The sequence below is a fragment of the Xenopus tropicalis genome, chromosome 1 (genome assembly GCF_000004195.4).
Source record: "Xenopus tropicalis strain Nigerian chromosome 1, UCB_Xtro_10.0, whole genome shotgun sequence".
NCBI lineage: Eukaryota > Metazoa > Chordata > Amphibia > Anura > Pipidae > Xenopus > Xenopus tropicalis.
Window position 1 is genome coordinate 63407075 of NC_030677.2, and position 20663 is coordinate 63427737.

Consider the following 20663-nt stretch of genomic DNA (forward strand, 5'->3'; position numbering starts at 1 on the left):
GACAGTTTAGTATATTATGAATTAAAAACCACAGTCTTATCCAAAACCAGGACCATGCAGAAAATACCTATAATATAAACTGTATTTAATGGAATATATGTTACATGTGACATAAAGAATTGCAGGATTAATCCTGCAATGTTATTAAATCTCAAACTTTTACCTCCAAGCCTAGACATAGGCCATTTCAAAAGGTGGCATCACTACAAAAACAGACCCAGTAGAGTAAGTGATTTTGTGGCAAACAACAAAGTAATCCCTCTAGCAGACGTACAAAGGCATTGGGGTCATCCAAGGGACTCCTGGAATTATCACCAGGTACACCACTATATACAGTCAATTCAACCTCGTAATTGGAATAGACCATTAACAGCCTGGGAAAAATTACTCTAAACTCAAGAGCCCATAGAGAAACCTATATCCAACCTTTACAAAAGAGGTTTTTGTACAGAATGGGAAGGAGAGCTGGGTATAGAAATATCTGGGTATTCACCTCTATACACAAATCCTCACGTGCTGTTAGGGTAAAGGAAATGAACTTCAAACTGGCCACTAGATGGCACTTTGCCTCTATGAAACTGAATAAGATGTTTCCCAATAGCCAAGAAACCTGCTGGAGATGTGATAATGACAAGGGTACCCATATCTGGTACCTATGTCCCCAATTAAAAAACTACTGGCCAAAGATCCTACAAGAGATCGCAAATATTACAAAAATTCCCATAAGAAAATATCTCTGATTTTACTTAGCATAGTTCCAGGGAAAACCATGCAATACCTGATATACTCACCCTACATCTTTTAAACGCCGCCAGAACTCTTATCCCAAGACACTGGAAGCCCACTCAACCCCCCACATAACTAGAATGAGTACTCCTGATTGAGGAACTTAGAAGAAATAACCCACATGACACATAATGATTAGAGATGTAGCGAACCTCACAAAAAAAGTTCGCGAACTTCCGCCAAAAAGTGCGAACTTTTGCGAACTTTGCGAACCCTATAGACTTCAATGAGAAGGCGAACTTTAAAACCTAGAAAAGCCATTTCTGGCCAGAAAACTGATTTTAAAGTTTTTTAAAGAGTCCCATGACCTGCACAGTGACATGCAGGAGGGGGATCAAGGGCAAAAATTTCTCTGAAAAATACGTTGTTGACACAGCGTTGCGTTTTGTGCTGTAAAGGGCAGAAATCACACTACATTTCTAAACTTGTGTAATAAACTGCTTTAAAACGTCCGGCGTCTACATGCCAATCAAGTCGTGTAAAGGTTACAGCCAGTTCACACGCAAAGACAAAATGCAGCAGTAGTGGATACAGAATATATTATTGCTGGTGGAAAAACATCGCTCAGGTGATTTTATTGCAATGCAATGTCACTACTATGTGTAACGTGTTTGGTGCACTACTATGAATAACAGCAAACAGCACTGGACACGTTAAAGAACAGTAAGTTAAATTTAAAAAAAAAAAAAATTAATAATAAAAAAAAAGTGATCTCTGGTTGGTGCTGGAGGTGAACTACTAGGAGCAGCACACCAGTCCCCAACACAGCTAGACTAATAGCACTCGGCTCTATAAATTACAGTAGCAAAGTAAAAAAACACAAATAAAAAAAAATGATGTGAATGTGTGGTTGGTGCTTAGTGCACTACTATGAGCAGCACACCTGTCTCCAACACACACAGACGGAGCTGCAGTACACAATGAAAAGAAGAGTAACAGTAATCAGAAAATAAAAGCAGTCCTTACAAGAACTATTGGGTTACAGCAGATGAGATCAGCAGGACAGCTGCCCACAGCAGCTACATACAGAGCAGTAGAAAGTAGATTACTAGTCAGCAAAGCTATCTAAACTGTCCCTCAAACCCCTGCACAGCTCTCTCCCTATGCTAACTCATCAAGCACACACAGGCAGAATGTAAAATGGCTGCTGGGCTTCGGTTTATATATGGAAGGGAGTGGTCCGGGGGTGGTCCAGGAGGGAGAGCTGCCTGATTGGCTGCCATGTATCTGCTGGCTCTGGGGTGAGAGGTCAAAATTTGGCTCCAGCTAAGGCGAACCCAAAATTGCGAACATCGCTAAAAGTTCGCTAACTTGCGAACACCCAATTTTCATGCGAATTAGTTCGCCGGCGAACAGTTCGCTACATCTCTAATAATGATAGTGCAAGCTATTGGAGAATCTGGCATCCATGGCTCACCTTTATCAATAGTGAACATCCCCACCCCCATTGACAAAATGCTCTGGTATACTGGAGAATGTAATAAAGCTTAGGAACATAATGTAATTATATGGCTGTTCTGTAATAGAAGTAACTTGTTGCCAACACTTGCTTTTCATTTGTATATTAATTTATATAACATTGTAAATAATTTCCCAACCCTTCCCTTTCTCTTTTCTGTACCCCATCTATGCTTGAAATAAATAAAGACTATATTAAAAAAAATCTCAAACTTTCTCCTAAATAGGTTTCAAAGCAACTAAATATTAATTCTAGTATTATGGGTTCTGTCAGTAAGGTTATCCCACAATTAATTTAAAATATTGCACAACTTAATCTAAGGATTTAACCCCAATGCAATAAAATTTTAGGCAAAGTTAAAAGACATTATTTATTTCCACCAAAATTCTGCCAGCAACAATAAAAATCCTAACCCATAACATGGATTAGGTTATAAGCTTTTACACTAGTAAAACAATGTATATCTACAATAAATATCTCCACAAACATTACTAGAAAATGCAGTACAAGGAAAGCATCAAATTGACATAAAGAGGCCAAGGTGTTATACGATAACATGTAATGACATGCAGTTACATCTCCGCTTTGAGCTTAAAAATTGCTTTATTCATATTACAGGCATTTAATTAACTAACAAAATCAAAATAATTAATTTACTAAACGTGAACATATGAATAATAAGGAGTGATGTACCTTTCAACCTATTCCTGGAACCTGCATTAAACTGCATATTAAGCAGAAAAGAGACACAGTTCTCCAATAAGAACAAGCAGTGCAAAATGACTCCATAAACAGTGGTGAACAATATAACATTTAGCAATTTTGCAATTTCTGCACTTTATATCAGCCACTACACCTGTCTATACATCACACAACTATTATTGGTAGTTTGTACCTCAGTGCCCCGAAACTCAAAACAAAAAAATCCATAAAATAAATTGTAATCTCCAAATTCATGGATAAATACAGAGATTGTCACCATTGCCTCTACATGATATAGGGAGGTGTTGTTGGTATATGCTAATATAAGGTGTCCAAAGTGATATGTATCACTAGTTCTAGTTAGATTTTGATATTTCCTTGAAATTGAGGTCTTTTGGATTTTTTCTCTACTCAATAAAATACTTACTTAAATAGGTTTAAGAAAAATTGAGTATGGGAAATAATATGGGGTAGAATATCTGCATAAATGTAATTAAAATATCTATATTTAAGTTGTAACCAATACAGGTTGCAATTTAATTGATATTAATGTTTCAGGAGTAGTTGGAGTACAGAATTCAGATTGTTTTGTTGTTTTTTTTTTTTTTTTAGTTATTAAGCATCTGGCATATTATTTTTTGTAGCTATGTGCATTAAAATCTCTCCTTCTAGGACCCCCTGCCTTTTCCCATGTACATATTTACCTTTCTCAAATGGTGGTGTCCCTTGCAATTAACAAATAAGCGTAAAGCATCTTTACCACTGTTTCAATGTGTGAAATAAAAGATAAAATTGGGAATTGTTTAGATGTCAGTAGAGAAGATGGGCATAATATATACTGAATACTGTGTCTTTACATGAAACCTGAACAGGGGCTGTATGTCATGTGTCTAAATACAGGGAGTTAAACATTTTAAATTTATTTCAAAACCTGCATACATTGTACTTCAATCAAACATGGATTTAATCTATGCAGTTTAATATGTGTTCTGTTGATTGTCATTTTTTTCTCCAACTCCAAGCGCACCGGATGAGGAAGTTTGCTAAAAGTCGGTCTTTAGTGTTCCAGTTAAAATCAAAACGCGTTAATCATAGCATTAATCGTGGCCTATGATTAAGTGCGCACGCGCACAAACGGGGTTCGGGGCCCCGAGCACCCGAACCACCTTCGGACTTTGGTGAGCGACTCCACCTAAGCTTGAATTTCTTTAATGCTTTGGGATTTGAGATTTACTTGAGAGAGGTTCGGGGTTTATACACCCGAACCTTAGTGATTTACCGGGTACAATTTGTTTAAATTATCCCTAATAGAAGCTGTCTGAGTTGACTTATTCGTTGCTTTATTTAAACTAATTTGGGGTTTTGGGGTATATTTAGTTTATGCTACAACATATATGGGATTCTTTATTTGTAAGCCAATTAACCAAAAATCTCTGAAATATGGCAAAACCTTTTTGCATTGTGTAGTATATAAATACATCATTTTTCATTTATAACTGATTTCCATTTCTGTCTCTCAAAAAAAAAGTGCATAATTAAATTAATATAAATTCATGTTGATGGCAAAACAATCCTATTGGGATTTGTAGGGGCCGATTTATTAAAGATCAAAATGAGGAATCCAGAATGATTTTCCAGCAGTTCAATCATTTATCATATTTAACTACACTGACAAAAAATTAAAGTGTTAACAATTTGACGCATTTCTCAAAACAGAAAGATGTGTCAATTTATTAAAATGTGTTTGACTGCTTTTAGCAAACATACTTATTTTTAGTGGGTTTCAGATATTATCATTTCTTGTAAATAGGAAATGATCACTATTATTTTACCAGTATTATTTTACCAAACAATAACTCATTCATGGTAAGGTTTACCAGTCAATGCAACATTGACTAAAAGGAAATTATGAAATAATTGGTGCAAAGGTTGCTACAGGTCTAATTGCCTAAAGGCAGGGTTGCTTTTAGGTACCAGTGGGCCCAGGACAAAGGTCTCATTGGTCGGCCCCCACAACTGTTCCAATAAATTTATTATGGGATTATACTTCAATAGGGTGATTTGAGTATAGGTATGGGATCCCTTATCCGGAAACCCGTTATCCAGAAAGCTCCGAATTACGGAAAGCCTGTCTCCCATAGACATCATTTTAATCAAATAATTTAGAATTTTAAAACTGATTTCCTTTTTCTCTGTAGAAATAAAACAGTACCTTGTAATTGATCCCAACTAAATATATAACTATATAAATATAACTATATAAATAATCCTTCTTGGATGCAAAACAATCTTATTGGATTTAATTAATGTGTTATTGATTTTTTAGTAGACTTTAGGTATGGAGTTCTAAATTACAGAAAGACCCCTTATCTGAAATACCCTTGGTCCTGAGCATTCTGGATAACGGGTCCTATACCTGTACAATAAGGCAGGGAATACAAAAACAAGTCTGTGCTTACTGAAATATACATGAGGTTCAGGCATGCTTGCCTGTATGAATAGTGGTGGGAAAAGATAAACTGTAATCACAAATACTAGCTTTTATTAATATAAATTAATTTTATTATTATTTATATTCTTTAGAAATATTTGTTCTAATATAAAGTAACCAAAAATGGTTATGCTGGGCTCATACAGCTTATTAAAAGGAGAGGTCTGCCATTTTTGGGGGATGTCAAAAGTTATATCATATGAAAGTCTGATGGTGGGCCCCTAGTCCTGGTGAGGGCTGGGCAATTGCCCCTTTAGCCCATTTGTTGGCCATCTGTTAAAATTACAAATCTTATTAGATGCTATTGGTTACTGTATCTATGCGTATCTGTGCCTTTTTTTACATATGTAAATTCTGTGCATTTTATTACATATGGGAGTTAATTTTTAGTTGTTTTTTGTAACCTTAAGGCAGTGTCGGATTGAAGGGAGTGGGGCCACCACCTTAAGGGCCCACCACTCATACTCCTGTCGTGAACTCCCTTTCCCCCCATCACAAACTACCCCTACACCCTCCCAGGCACCTCCCATGTACCTCCCATGCCCTCTCAGGTACCTCCCACATACCACCTACCCACTTTATACATCTTCCCTCCTTTGGTCTCAAAGCAAAATGACCACAGAGGGGCCCTCATATCTTGGATAGAAAGTGGTCCATGGGTTGGCAGGGCCCATGAGGGCTGGCACCCACTGAGTTTTCTCCACTGGTCCAGTGACTAATCATTAATAATAGTCCTCATTTAAAAATCTCCATGTGCCAAGCATTCAGGATAACAGATTATATACTATGGCTAAATTTAAACCATAATATAGTCATAAACATAGGCAAAAATATATGATAGGTAACAGGAATAAATCATAATTAACATATCATACACATGAACGGATTCTACCATACAATATGCAAATCTCTGTAATGTACTATTGTACTAGAACTAGGGATGAGCGAAATTATTCACCAGGCATGGTTTTGTGACAAATTTCCGACTTTCGCCATAGGTGGATTGTTTCACGAAACGGGCAGAAAAATTTGCCACGAAAAATGACGCACGCTGCAATTTCCTGACACATGACACAGTTTCTTTTGACGTGAGACATTTTCAACGTTTCTCAAATTTTTGCCGTTTCCGGAATCTTTTCATAGATTTGCAATTTTTTTTGGCCCAGGAGCAGTAACCAATAGCAACCAATACGATGATTGCTTTTGAACAGCTGACCAGTAACTGCTTCCTGCTGATTGGTTGCTATGAGTTACTGCTCCTGGGCAAACAGAGTTTTTTTTTATTGCATAACTGCCCATAGTACCTAAAATGATAGTATTCTTTATTTAAAAACATTTCTTCCTACTAGACTGCCATGCATCTATCCAGCCTAGAAGACCCCTTTAGGAGATTTCAATATATGTCCACTGTGGGCAGTTTTGGAAACACTAGCACCACATGTTGAAGCTATTTAGCACCCAAAGGCATCTCATGTATCATTGCCTTAAGTGGAAGGTCATAGGATAAGAGATTTATTACATCTTAACAAATAAAAAAAAAAAAACTTGCCACTCGTAACTTGAGATGTTATAGAAGTCAGAAAAAGTGCATTTTCAGTATTTAAGCAAGATATGTAATAGGATGTGTTTATAATTGCATTTGTTTTTTGGCTATTGCATTTTTTCCCTATGTTTTTTCCATGATCTCATTTTGTTGCCACTACAGAACTCAATCGCATTTAACCCATTCGAGATTTTTCAGAAATATGAAGATCGCGAGAAAACCCGATAGCGGGAAAAAGTCACAAACTGCATTTTAGCGTGATTATACTCAGGTTTTTAAACACAATTTTCAAAGAATATGCTGCGTTGAGTTCTTTTCATTCCCTTCATCACAAATACTTTGATCGCTAGTTTTAGGTCTGCAGCTAAGGTTTTATTATGTAATGATTAATAATTCAAACAGTACTTTGAAAGGATTTTTAATTTGAAGAAAAACAAAGTTATGTTGAGCTTAATCAGTAAATGTGATTAAAAGCAAGCAGTTTATGGAATGCAATTACTCTTTAAACTGATCACATTGCCATCTACTGACAGGTTAAGACTGAAAAAAACGCTTTTTATGAATATTAGAGTGATCATCTACAGCTCTCTAAAAACAAAACACGCTTTTCAAGTCAAAATAGCAATATATCTGTCAGTAAGATATGTTTCATTTACAAAATACAAAATAAAAGTGTATGTCAGTTCAGTGCGACACAATTCTATACAATTATAGAGATTAATATATAATGTAACCTAACTAAGATATGTAGAATGAGGTCATAACTTAATTACACTTTAATGTGTTTCTAAAAATATGTTACCATGACTGCATGTAAAATTGACACAACCTGATTTTAACGAGCATTTTTTTTTAACATTTTTGCTTTGGAGCAGAGAAAATAACAAGGGAAAATGTTTCAAGTTAGAGTTACAGCCAAAAAGTACCATTCTATTTTAGGTCATTCGAAAAAAGTTTTTACGTTATTTTTAATGTTTACCACTCTGTGTAGCTAAACAATGTACATTATACTGTAGTATAACTTCCCCATCACATTGGTATCAGGAAATGACCAAGGAAAAGAAAGAAACCCCAAAAGTTCAACACACATGGGCCACTTCCAAAATTCAAAGCATGGAGGAAATGCAATATCATATCATTAAATGAGAGCAAGTAATAAGTAGTCTTTATAAACCAGGAAAATATAGATACTTAGTGAAAAAGTAAATGTTTATATTACAAACAAGGGTAGATCATGTAACTATGACTTATATTCAACTATAACAAAGCCATACACTTTTTCAGAACTTATTTCATAGTCTTCATTCTTCTTATTTGTACATTTGTATATTTGAGTGGTGAGTGGATTTAGCTTCTATGTTTGCAGCTAGGCAATCAATTGATGCATTTAAGTTGCTAGGAACTTATTTCATTGGGCTACAACTGTCTACACTATATTTCATCCTTATATAGCAGTAGTGAGATTCCAGGGCTATTTGTAAACAAGCACTCTGGTATAGGGATGTAGCGAACCTAAAAAAAAAAGTTCGCGAACGCGTTCACGAACTTACGCCAAAAAGAGCGAATATTCGTGAACTTTGCGAACCCCATAGACTTCAATGGGAAGGCGAACTTTAAAACCTAGAAAAGCCATTTCTGGCCAGAAAACTGATTTTAAATTTGTTTAAAGGGTGCCACAACCTGGACAGGGGCATGCAGGAGGGGGATCAAGGGCAAAAATTTCTTTAAAAAATACTTTGTTGAAAAAGCGTTGCGTAAAAACGGGCAGACCTAGCGGAAATACGCGGCGTTGTTTGCTATTTCGCGCTATTGGCACCATGGAAACGGGATTTGCTTACACCAGTACTAGGCTGAAAAACGCCATGTGTGGTTGTGCGGCGTTTTTTTAGGCTGAGAAAAAACGCAGAGAAAAAACACAGTGAACCCAAATTGCGAACATACGCGGAAAGTTCGCGAACTTGCGCGTTTGCGAACACCCGATGTTCGCGCGAATTAGTTCGCTACATCTCTACTCTGGTATTGCCTGAAATCTTCTAATATTATATATTCTCATGTAAGACTGGTTATTAATGCCTTTTACTGATTTTGAATCAAAAGGCTGTAAAAGTATGTGGTTAATTCTATACCTAGCTATCCATGTAGGGTTGCTGCCACCAGCCACCTGGCTGGTAATATGACACTTCATACCAATCTTATTAATAGAGAAGATAAAAAAGTGTTAATTCTTATTTCCAGGTTTCACCTCAGTGCTGAACTGGTTCACAAAATTAGGGACTAAGAGGTCATGCCTCACGGAAATTGGCTTGAGTAGAAGTCTCAGATGCACAATTTTTGCAGAGGTAGTAGCAGACCAGTTAGAACTTTTTTTGTGCCAAATGCATTGGAGTCAACTGACATTTTTCTTGTGTATTCTCTTCCACCAAATGCTTTAGAGTCAGTGGGCATTTTTTTCTTGTGGCAAATTTAATGGGGTCAATAGGCATTTGTTTTTTTTACCAAGCAAAAAAAAAATTAAATTAAGTTAAAATGCATGACAGATTCCTGGAAATTTTCAAGACTCATAGAAGAACACAGTTTACTATAAATCTGTATCGGTTGAAAAATTTGCTCATCTCTAAGCTTATGTACAAGGTGTTTAGTGTAACTACAGTTTATATTGGTTAAATAAATTGGTTGTGAAAAGCTCTTCAAATTCCCCTCCAGATATCTAAGGGTAGAGCATGGTTTACACTTCCATGAACGGTTCATGGAGGGTTCCTCAGCTACTCACCAGGAGTAGTTGAGGAACCCTCTAAACATACTGTAAAATCCATTCACTCATGGGCACAGTAGGGAGGGGGTCATGGTAACATGACATGAAGGGGGGCCACTGCACATTTCAATATCAATATCCTTGTGAGGACTAGAATTAAAATTGTTTGGCACTTAAATTTCCATAATGGTATACCTACAAAACAATCCAATTGTATACCTACAAAACAATCCAATTGTATACCTACAAAACAATCCAATTGTATACCTACAAAACAATCCAATTGTATACCTACAAAACAATCCAATTGTATACTTACAAAACAATTCAATGTGAGATCTGTTCAATCAATAGAAATAGAACAGAACATATAAAACAAAATAAGAAATCATTATTTGCCACTAGCCCAAAAAAACAGCTTTGCTAAATACAAACAGAGCAACTAATACATAGATTCTGACAGATTGTAATGGCAGATCTGCATTTACTTCTTGAATGAGTAGCTGGCAACTACAAGAGAATTTTCTTAATTTGCCATTGCCAAACTCTGACAGTGTTAATTAGAACTTTAACTTAAAATCAGCAGTTAGCAAATACCCCTTTGCACTGTTTAATTTATGATCTACTTATACTGTCAGTTAAAATCACATCAAATAACTGCAGGAGATATGGACAGAGCTGGGCAACGTTCTTTTCTGACCTTTCTGTATTTTCTGTAGAAGCAAAAGTATGTTGAATGGAAATATTGTGAAAAAATATATAAGCATCATCATGCAAATAATATTTCTAAATGTAATCAAATAAAATTTCTGTACCATTTGTGAAATAATCAAGTTACTATTCCCTCTCTCAGCAATTTCTATCTACATGCTGTGTATATATATGCATATATATATATATTTTTTTTTTATTTTATTTTATTTTTCAACATACTTAGCTCTAATACTCCATGTAGGTAAAGGGAGCACAGACTAATAATGTATTATCCAGAATGCTCAGGACCTGGGGTTTTCCAGATAAGGGGTCTTTCCGTAATTTGGATCTCCTACCTTAAGTCTACTAAAAAAATTATTTAAACAGTAATTAAATCCAATAGGATGGTTTTGGCTCCAATAAGGATTAATTATATCTTAGTTAGGATCAAGTACATGGTACTGCTTTATTATTACAGAGAAAAAGGAAATCATTTTTAAAAATGTGAATTATTTCATTATAATGGAGTTAATGGAAGATGGCCTTTACGTAATTTGGAACTAATGGGATTCCGGATAAGGGGTCCAATACCTGTATATATTATATACATATAAATTGTACATTAATGAATAGGCCCCTAAGAAGGAGCTAGTAAGGGCAGAATTAAACATAGTCAGAAAGGCTGGGTCAAAACCAGCAAACAACTTTAGAAATGGTAGGCAAACTCACAAACAGGAACAAGTCAAAACCAGGAACCAACCAAAGGGAAAGGACCATTGGAGGAGGAATCGGGAACCAGGAAACATCAGCCTAAATCAGCATTCAGAGCACCAGGAACAAGTTAACTTGACCCACAACATGCAGTGAGTAAGCTCAGCATTGAGTATTAAATAGGGAAGCTGATCGTTAACTTTGATCGCCTGTAATAATGACACGATTATCCCTGCCTGAAAATTAAAGGATTACACAGCAGTGAACCAGAAGCCTAGTTGCCTGCTCAATAGAGTAGTGGTATTGCTGGCTGCAAAATGCAGGTCACTGGTTCATGTCCAAACAGGATTACTCCTGCCAACTCTATTCTAAATCATGCTCAAGTATTGCTATTGACGCAGGGTGACCCTAGAGTCCTTTTTCTTCACATGTTATAGGCATCTAGGGGTCAATATTTATAATGATAATGGTGTCCAATGTTGCTGCTGCATGGGGTTTGGTGCTATTTCTCCATAAAACACAAAGGGGCTCATTAATAAAGTTTGTGCTACACAGAATTATTTGCACTGTAAACATATTTGCCCTGCTCAGGTTTATGTATAAATATGTATAAAGCTGGACAAGATTGGTGCATTTTATGTGCAAACATAGTTGCAAATTTTATTTGTGCGATTGTCCTTTAAATATGGCATAATTGCAAATATTGCGTGCAAATATTTACACGCACATCCTGCATCTGAATTATGCCACAATTTTGATAGCGTAAAAAAATGTTCGATGAACAGATTTCACAAATTGCAAATTTATATCCACAAAGCGTAAATTGGTGCTATATTTGCACACGACAAACACTCACAGTGGCCATGCTCATGCTAACCTCATTTGCAATCCATTTGCATATTTTTTTGCGATTGTGTATTTCCCAGTGATTAGCAAAAAAAAAAAAACAAAGATGGGCAAAACAGTGCAACATTTAAAGAAGAACTATACTCTTAACTAGTACAGGTATCGGACCCCTTATCCGGAAACCCGTTATCCAGAAAGCTCCGAATTACGGAATGCCCGTCCCCCATAGACTCCATTTTAATCAAATAATTCAGAATTTTAAAACTGATTTCCTTTTTCTATGTAGAAATAAAACAGAACCTTGTAATTGATTCCAACTAAGATATAATTAATCCTTATTGGATGCAAAACAATCCTATTGGGTTTAATTAATGTTTTATTGATTTTTTAGTAGACTTAAGGTATTGAGATCCAAATTACGAAAAGACCCCTTATCCGGAATACCCTTGGTCCCGAGCATTCTGGATAATGGGTCCTATACCTGTACTGCCTTGACCCTCTTCACCTCTCCCTTATTGCATATTTTCTAAACTGTCCCTATTCATATCCCCAAGCTAAAAGAGCAGAGTAGCGCAGCTGCGTATCTGCCCGACATCTTCCCTGCAACTGAACAGTCTTTGGGTCTCTCTGCCAATACAAACCCTGCTTGCACATGCGCAGTTGGTGGTAGCAATAAATCCCCCCAATGTTTCACTGCTTTTTGACAAATGAATACAGGTATTGAAATAGAGTTTAATATTGAATAGAATGATGGACAAGTAATATTACTATATTCGAGTGCTGGACTTTTTTCTTCTTTACATTTAGTACAGTCTAGGCTTATACAGTTAGATTCTTTAACCACCTTCGTGTAGCTTAAAAACTTGGAGCAGAATTAATATTTTAATTTCCAATTGGTGCAGTCACTTTTTCCTTTACAGAACAATTTGACATGGGTTGCAATATACACACTGCATAGCATCACATTTGCCAATTAGTTCCTTTTCCTGAAACCATTTACTCTATTTTTATTTGTTGTCATCTGTGGACAAGTGACTTTGCCAAGGTCATAAAACAACCGCCAGATTAAAACTTCTGTTCTTTCACCTGCTTCAAAGCAGTGCTATTATTATTCCATTCTTCTACCAGAGGGAAAAAAAGATTATATAAATATTACTGGGTAATCATTTGATCTATTGAAGGTTTATCTTAATTGTAAAATATTTGTTTTAGACTATTAAATATTATTTATTATTTTAAACATGAAAGATAATTACATTTTGCCTTGAAGTGTTCTGAACAAGAGCAGAAAACAATGTATTGACTTCTCCCTCATTAAGCATCACTTGAAAATGTCATGACATTGGTAGCATAGCAAATGCAGGAAATGAATCAGACATGTTTCATGCGGTATGTTTCAAACAGTCTCAGTGAATACCAAGCTACCTCTGTAATATCACACAAATATAAAACTAATAAGGAAAAAAGAAAAGCTGACAAATATTTCATTACTGGATATTTCTAATGGAGACCAATGTAAACAGACACATTGGTTTATGCTTCCCCCACCAATAAATATCTAAGGACATGCATTAGCTTGAGTATAGACTGTCTAAGGTTTCTACGGGTAAGGTGTATAGTTTGAGGGTCTACAGCAAACCTGCTGTTAATTTCTACTAGATACCTGCCTCACAATTAGGGTTACCACCTGACCAGTATTTCAACACCCTAACCAGTTAAATATCACTCAGGGCCAGTATAACACATTAAGCAGCTATGTACTTTCTAGTAAATTTGTATTTTTGATCCCCCTTTATCCCGCTCATCGGCTCTTTAATAGTGCCTCTTCGACAATACTCTATCCAACTCCACTCCTGTTGTTTCAAAGCCCCATTCCTTTACGGCATTGATCTTCCTCTTTTACATCACTGATATGCCCCATCTCAGTACCACCCACTGCTCCTAACTCATCACCCAGTAAGGCACCAATGAAATGCTCCATCTCAGTTTCACCCACCGCTCTTAACTCATCAGCCAGTAAGGCACCAATGAAATGCCCCATCTCAGTTTCACCCACTGCTCCTAACTCATCAGCCATTAAGGCACCAATGAAATGCCCCATCTCAGTACCATCCACTGCTCCTAACTCATCACCCAGTAAGGCACCAATGAAATGCCCCATCTCAGTTTCACCCACTGCTGCTAACTCATCAGCCAGTAAGGCACCAATGAAATGCCCCATCTCAGTTTCACCCACTGCTCCTAACTCATCAGCCAGTAAGGCACCAATGAAATGCTCCATCTCAGTTTCACCCACTGCTGCTAACTCATCAGCCAGTAAGGCACCAATGAAATGCTCCATCTCAGTTTCACCCACTGCTGCTAACTCATCAGCCAGTAAGGCACCAATGAAATGCTCCATCTCAGTTTCACCCACTGCTCCTAACTCATCAGCCAGTAAGGCACCAATGAAAAGGTGTCAACCTTACTAACAATGAATATTAATACAGAGAGAAAGTTTACATTTTGCTTGTATACATGGATTTGTATGTGTGTATTGAGATAGTATGTAATTTAGATTGCCCAGTAATCAGGCCAAAAACACAAGCGACCAACAAACAGAAATGACAGAAATGTCCACTTTGAAAAGCTAAGAGAGGAAGGCAATGTGGTACTGGCTGCAGCTAATAGAAAAAAGGAGCTGTGGGACTGGAGGGATTTATCTTGATTAAACTGAAAAGCTTGATGGATTAAGGCTTTTGTTTAGCTATATTATGGTGAGCTACTGTGGGAATTTCATGAAGCAGCTAATTTAGTTAATATCAGTTGTTAGGGGGTTAGTTGACAATTAATATTGCTGGAGCAACTGTAGCAGTGAATAGGTTAATCCTGCAGCAAGACAACAGAGACATAAAAATCATGCTTTGTCTGTAAATGATATATCCCATCTCCCATAGACTTCATTATAAGCAAATATATTATAATAAATTGTAATTTTTAAAAATGATTTCCTTTTTCTCTGTAATAATAAAACAGTACCTTGTATTTGATCCCAACTAAGATATAATTCATCCTTATTGGAGGCAAAACAATCCTATTGGATTTAACTATTGTTTAAATTATTTTTTATAGAGATCCATAATATGCCGAGCATTCTGGATAACAGGTTCCATACCTGTAAATGGATTCCATGTTCCCTTAGGGTTCATTTAAAAAGAACTTGTGTTCAGGGCCTAGGCCAGCACTCTGTACCTAGCACTGGCAGAAAGTAAGTATATAGTGCTGTTTTGACTTGCTCCTGTCAGCATTAGTGATGAGCGAATTTTTTCGCCAGGCATGGATTCACAACAAATTTCCTCATTACTTGCCTTGCCCAGATTCAGATTGCATTAACCTTTAAAGGTTAAACTTGACATTATTCTTCAGAACAATTTTTTTTGCCCAAAAACTTCCAAAATCAAATTATGATTTCCAAACTCAAATTTTCAATGTTTATTAAGGGCAAAAAAATCTTGAATGTAAAACTTTGATGTCTGAAAGCTTATGTCATGTAGACATCGATGGGAGTTGTCCTAGCCAAAATTTATGTTGTTTTTCTCAATTCAAGTTTTTCAATTTTTTTTTTGCAAAATTGTAAACCCATTGAAAATAATAATAAGAATACCGATTTGATGCATTTTTTCATGCTTTAATTTGATATAGTTTTTTTTATTCTAATTTTTTCATAAAAAAGCAAACATCCAGGTTTAGCAAAATTTCAAGTTTATTTAAATTAAAAAACAAAAACTAAAATTCACAAATTTGAAAATTGATAAATAAGCCTCCTTTAGTGTGAACACAGTTCATAGTTCTTATTCTATCTTGATAGTAGGTCACTTCTACTGACCTTAAATTAGGTGACTTTGGGGCAGATTTATTGGAAATCAAGTTGGCGGTAGCGATGAGAAAATTTCCGAAAATTAGCAAAACACGTTTGTCACGGGACTTTTTTGTTGTTTAGTTTTTTTGATGCAACTGTGTCTATTTTTACGCGGCTGTGCCCATTTTGATGCGTCGTGCCCATTCCAATGGCAATGTAGCCAATTTAACGCGACCGCACCCAATTTGGCGTGGCTGCACCTTTTTTTGCACGTGGCGAATTTTACCACTGCAAATTTTCACAGAAGTTTTGAGAAAGTATTCACCAATGGCAAAATGCGGAAATTTGCTGCTTATCCATGTCTGTTGAAAAAAGTTTGAAATTGAAAAAAAGTTTTAATACAAGTCAACGGGGATTGTCTCTAATAACTTTATTTTCCAAATGTATTAAAACATTCAAGATTTTCAGCCTCATTGAAAATGAATGGAGCAAAATGATTGCAAGTTCATTTTTTTGTGAAGAAATACAACTGGGAATATTCTGTCGATTTTTTTTTTTTTAATAAAGTAGTGCTTGAGTAAACCTGCCCCTATATGGGCTCTACCCTATTGGAAAGGGTCTAAAATCCCATTAGACAAGGGCTATATTAGAACATTGATGTGGTCCTCTCCTTGTTAAAAATGCGAGTGATGGGGCTATAGGTGAGGAGCTTTATTAAACAGACTATGTTGCAGGTAGGAGGTGCTATCATTTTGGTGAGCCCAAGGTAGCATAATTCCAAAAGCCTTACTGCCCCTATAGATACTTCATTTTAATTTTTCTGTGGTTTTTTTGCAAATGGGCAGATGGAATTATCCTGCTGAGCCTACATAAAATTGTATAATATTTTGTGTTTATTTCAGATTGTATTTATTATTTAAAAAAAAATATACAGAATAAAAAATCAAAATGTCGGTTACAAATATTACTTTCTTGAAATGTTAGCTCCAAAATATAGTGTACTGTACTTGAAATATAAAAGGTGGATCTTTTATGGTAAGTTTAACACCTGGGCATGTTAAGAATTTAATGCAAAATGATCTTCAAAGTAAGATAAGATCAAAGGACCACAATATAGATCAAGCTCATCAAATGACTCGCTAACAATTTTATTTTTCACTATAGTTCAAAGTGAAATTATAAACATTGCTTTTATAATTTCAATAAAAGGAATTTTTAATTTAATCCTGCCATCATAAGTGTCTGTCATAATGATCATTAATGTTCTAGATAATATTAATTAATTATATCTTTTAAAATGCAAAGATAATGAGGTGTCCTGAAAGGTCAGCTATACATTCAAATAGAGTTGAAGTTGTACCTACTGTTAATGGACTTCAAATTGTTTCACTATGTTGATTTTAAGTTATAATTTGTCATTGCTCAGTAGTTTCATCAAAAAATGTATTGGCATTTCTTTTTTTCAGTGTTTTGGTTTCTCCTTTAGCTCTACTCCATATCAGTTTATGAAATCTATATAGGAAGCAATGGAACCATTCACTCAGAATTTAATTAAGGTGGCAACCGACTTCAAGTAAATCTCTTGACATTCCCTAATAGGTACAATATATGCAAAATATATATATATATATATTTGAAAATAAAGATAGTTTTATATAAACAGAAATATAGTGTAAATATTCAATAACAATTGTATCATACTATACAGTTATTTTAATTTGTAGACTGCAATAAAAAAATCATTAGCTCATTTTAGTTTGCTGAAAAATTCTCGAAAGTGAAACAACAAAAAATTGGTGAAATGGCGAAATGACGCACACAACAATTTTTTTTGCGTGTGTCATTTTTTTAACGCATGTAACTAATTCTTTTTTACGCGCCCGCCAATTTTTTTGCTGTGTGATGATTTTTTCCGCTGCAAATTTTTTGACCGTTTTGCAAAAAAATCCAGCAATGCCAAAAACGTGGAAATTGCTGCTTATCCAAGCCTGGAGAATTATTTTGCTTATCACTACTGAGTAACAGAAAAGGGGAAAATGAAAAGTGTGGCTTCTCCAGGGTTTTTGGATCCCAACAGATTTGCCAGATTGTGTAAAGAAGATGGGAGTGTGACAGGTTGGAGAGACAAGTTTCTCTAGTAGTGGTGGGGAGAAGAACAGAGCTAGGCCTAAACAGAATGTGGTTATAGGGGAATTTAATTATTAGGAAACTGGATAGGGTAACCTGTTGTAAAGCTACGACAGTTTGTTGTCTTCCTGGTAGACAAATTACTGGAGTCGCTGGGAATGACTCAACCATCTTGATACATATTAAAACTACAACATTAATGGTAGATGGAGAGGACCTTAAAAGGAAACAAAGATTAAGAAAAGATCTTCAATGTCATATTTTTTTTCCTATGCAACTTTAGGAAGACAGCAGAATCTTATGGAGCTAAATGCATGCCTAGTTTTGGTATGGAAAGAAGGATTTGGGTTGATTTTACCTTGGGGGACAATCCACATAGCCCTGATGTATTGCACCTCAATGGAAGGGGGTATGCTGTGCTAGGGAAAGTAATGACTAAGAGGCTGAAGAAGTGTTTAAACTAGGCAGGGGGTGATTTAGAGCATTATGGGGAAGCTCAGACAGGGTGGTGGGATTAGAAATGGGTCATGGGTGAGGAATGGATCAGTGTTGTTAGTAAAGTACCACAGGGATCGTTTCTTGGTTCTTAGCTTTTAAACTTGTTAATTAATGACCTGGATGTGGGCATTGAAAGTACTGTTTCCATTTTTGCTGATGATATTTAATTGTGCAAAGCTAAAAGATCCATTCATGATTCTGCCACTTTGCAGAGTGGGAGATTTTTCAACGTTAAATTTTTTTTTCACAATTTTAGTTTTTTAACCCTAAAATTTGCAAATTAGATTATGGATTTATTAAGTGCAAAAAAACCTGAAAACGCAAATGTAAAACTTTGGCATCCAAAAGTTTGCGAGTTTAAATAGACATTAATGGGAGCTGTCCTAAGCAAAGTCAAGTGATATTTTTAATATGATAATTTTGAATTTTTTGAGTTTTTTTCAAGTTTATAAACTTGCAAATTCAAGATATTCGAGTATTGTTTTTTTTAAACTAGTTTTCCATATTAGTACATAAGCAAACATTTGAAATGCGTTTATTCAAATTAGAAAAACAACCTAAAATTCACAAACTTGAAAATTGATAAATAAGTCCATAAATGGTAGAGGGCTGGGGGTATCCTAACTGAGAATGATCTGGGGATTTATGTATATAACAAGTTACATGTCCAAGCAATGTCATTTTGTGGTTACTAAAGCAAATAAAGTGCTGTCTTGTATAAAAGGCATTGACCTTTATAGGTCTCTGGTAAGGCCTCACCCTGAGTATGCAGTGCAGTTTTGGGCTCCAGTTCTTAAGAAGGATATTAATGAGCTGGAGAGAGTGCAGAGACTGCAACTAAACTGGTTAAGGGGATGGAAGATTTAAGCTATGAGGTTAGACTGTCGAGGTTGGGATTGTTTTCTCTGGAAAAAGACTCTTGTGAAGGGACATGATTACTCTGTATAAGTACATTAGAGTTCATTTTAGACAAATAGTGAGGGAGCACACCAGAGGACATCCCTTTAGTTTGGAGGAACAGAACTTTTATTTGAAGCAGAGTATGTTTTTTTATTGTGAGGGCAGTAAGGCTGTGAAATGCAGCACAGAGTGAGTGCATAGATAGGCCAGTATATGTATGTGTATAAATGTGCACTGGGGTTCTTTGGAGGGGTTGAACTTGAATTTGCTCTGCTTTTTAACTATGTAAATTATGTCTCTTCACTGCTTATTTGCAATTATGAAGCCTAGAAAAGACATGCAAAAAAAGTTGTGGTCTTTGTCTACTGCCAGTAGTTGGGAAGACAAGGAAAAAGGCAGAAAAAGAAGAGTTGGATAAAAAGAAAGAGAAATACATCTGGTGTCCTGTGCTTAGTTCTGACCAGGACACTACAACACAAGGTGCGGAATAGGCATCCTCTGGGTGTTGTGCTTCCCTCCTACAAACACTTAAAAGCAGATTTGGTGACTACTCATGATACTGCCCTAATTTGTGTGTATAGTAGGGATTTTAGCTTAAAGAACTACTATGTTGGGATTGATGCCACTAATGAATCGATCATTGTGTAAAATGTTGGCAGATAAAAAAAATTATAAAATACAGAAATAATAAAATCTACAGATAAATGGCAAGTGTATCTATGTTTCTAGAGAGAAAACAACGAAAAGCAAATGTTTACACCACTGGATTAATTAAAATTTAAACAAAGATTAGTTCCCATTCTAGAGGAAAACTGTTAAGGAATTACAGTAGTTGATAAAAGAAATTGCTAAATAATGAGCATTCTTTAAAGTTGTTAATGACAGACTGCTTGTGAAAGGAATTATCCATGAATCTATTTGAATATTTTCTAACAGATTAAATTATCCATTCTGTAAAATAATTGGGTTACTTGTCTTTGATTTTTTTTTACTTTTCATAGTTAGATGCCTAAGATGACCAAAACAATGGTTTTGACGCAAATAAAATAACATTTACTTGCTTTGAATTTATTATTCTAATGGATAATGTAGAAATAAAATCTACCAAATTAATAGCGACGTATCAATTAAATTGGGAGGTTTATTAATAAAGTAATAAACAAACAAACAGGATTAGAGAAGAAACAACAAAAAGTAAACCCATTAACGCTTTTTCATAAATATGCAACAAAAATTATGGGAAGTTATGGGAGTGATTAGTTGCTCATTTTGCATTATTTTTGATACATATGATCCATACTTGTACTTGCATATAAA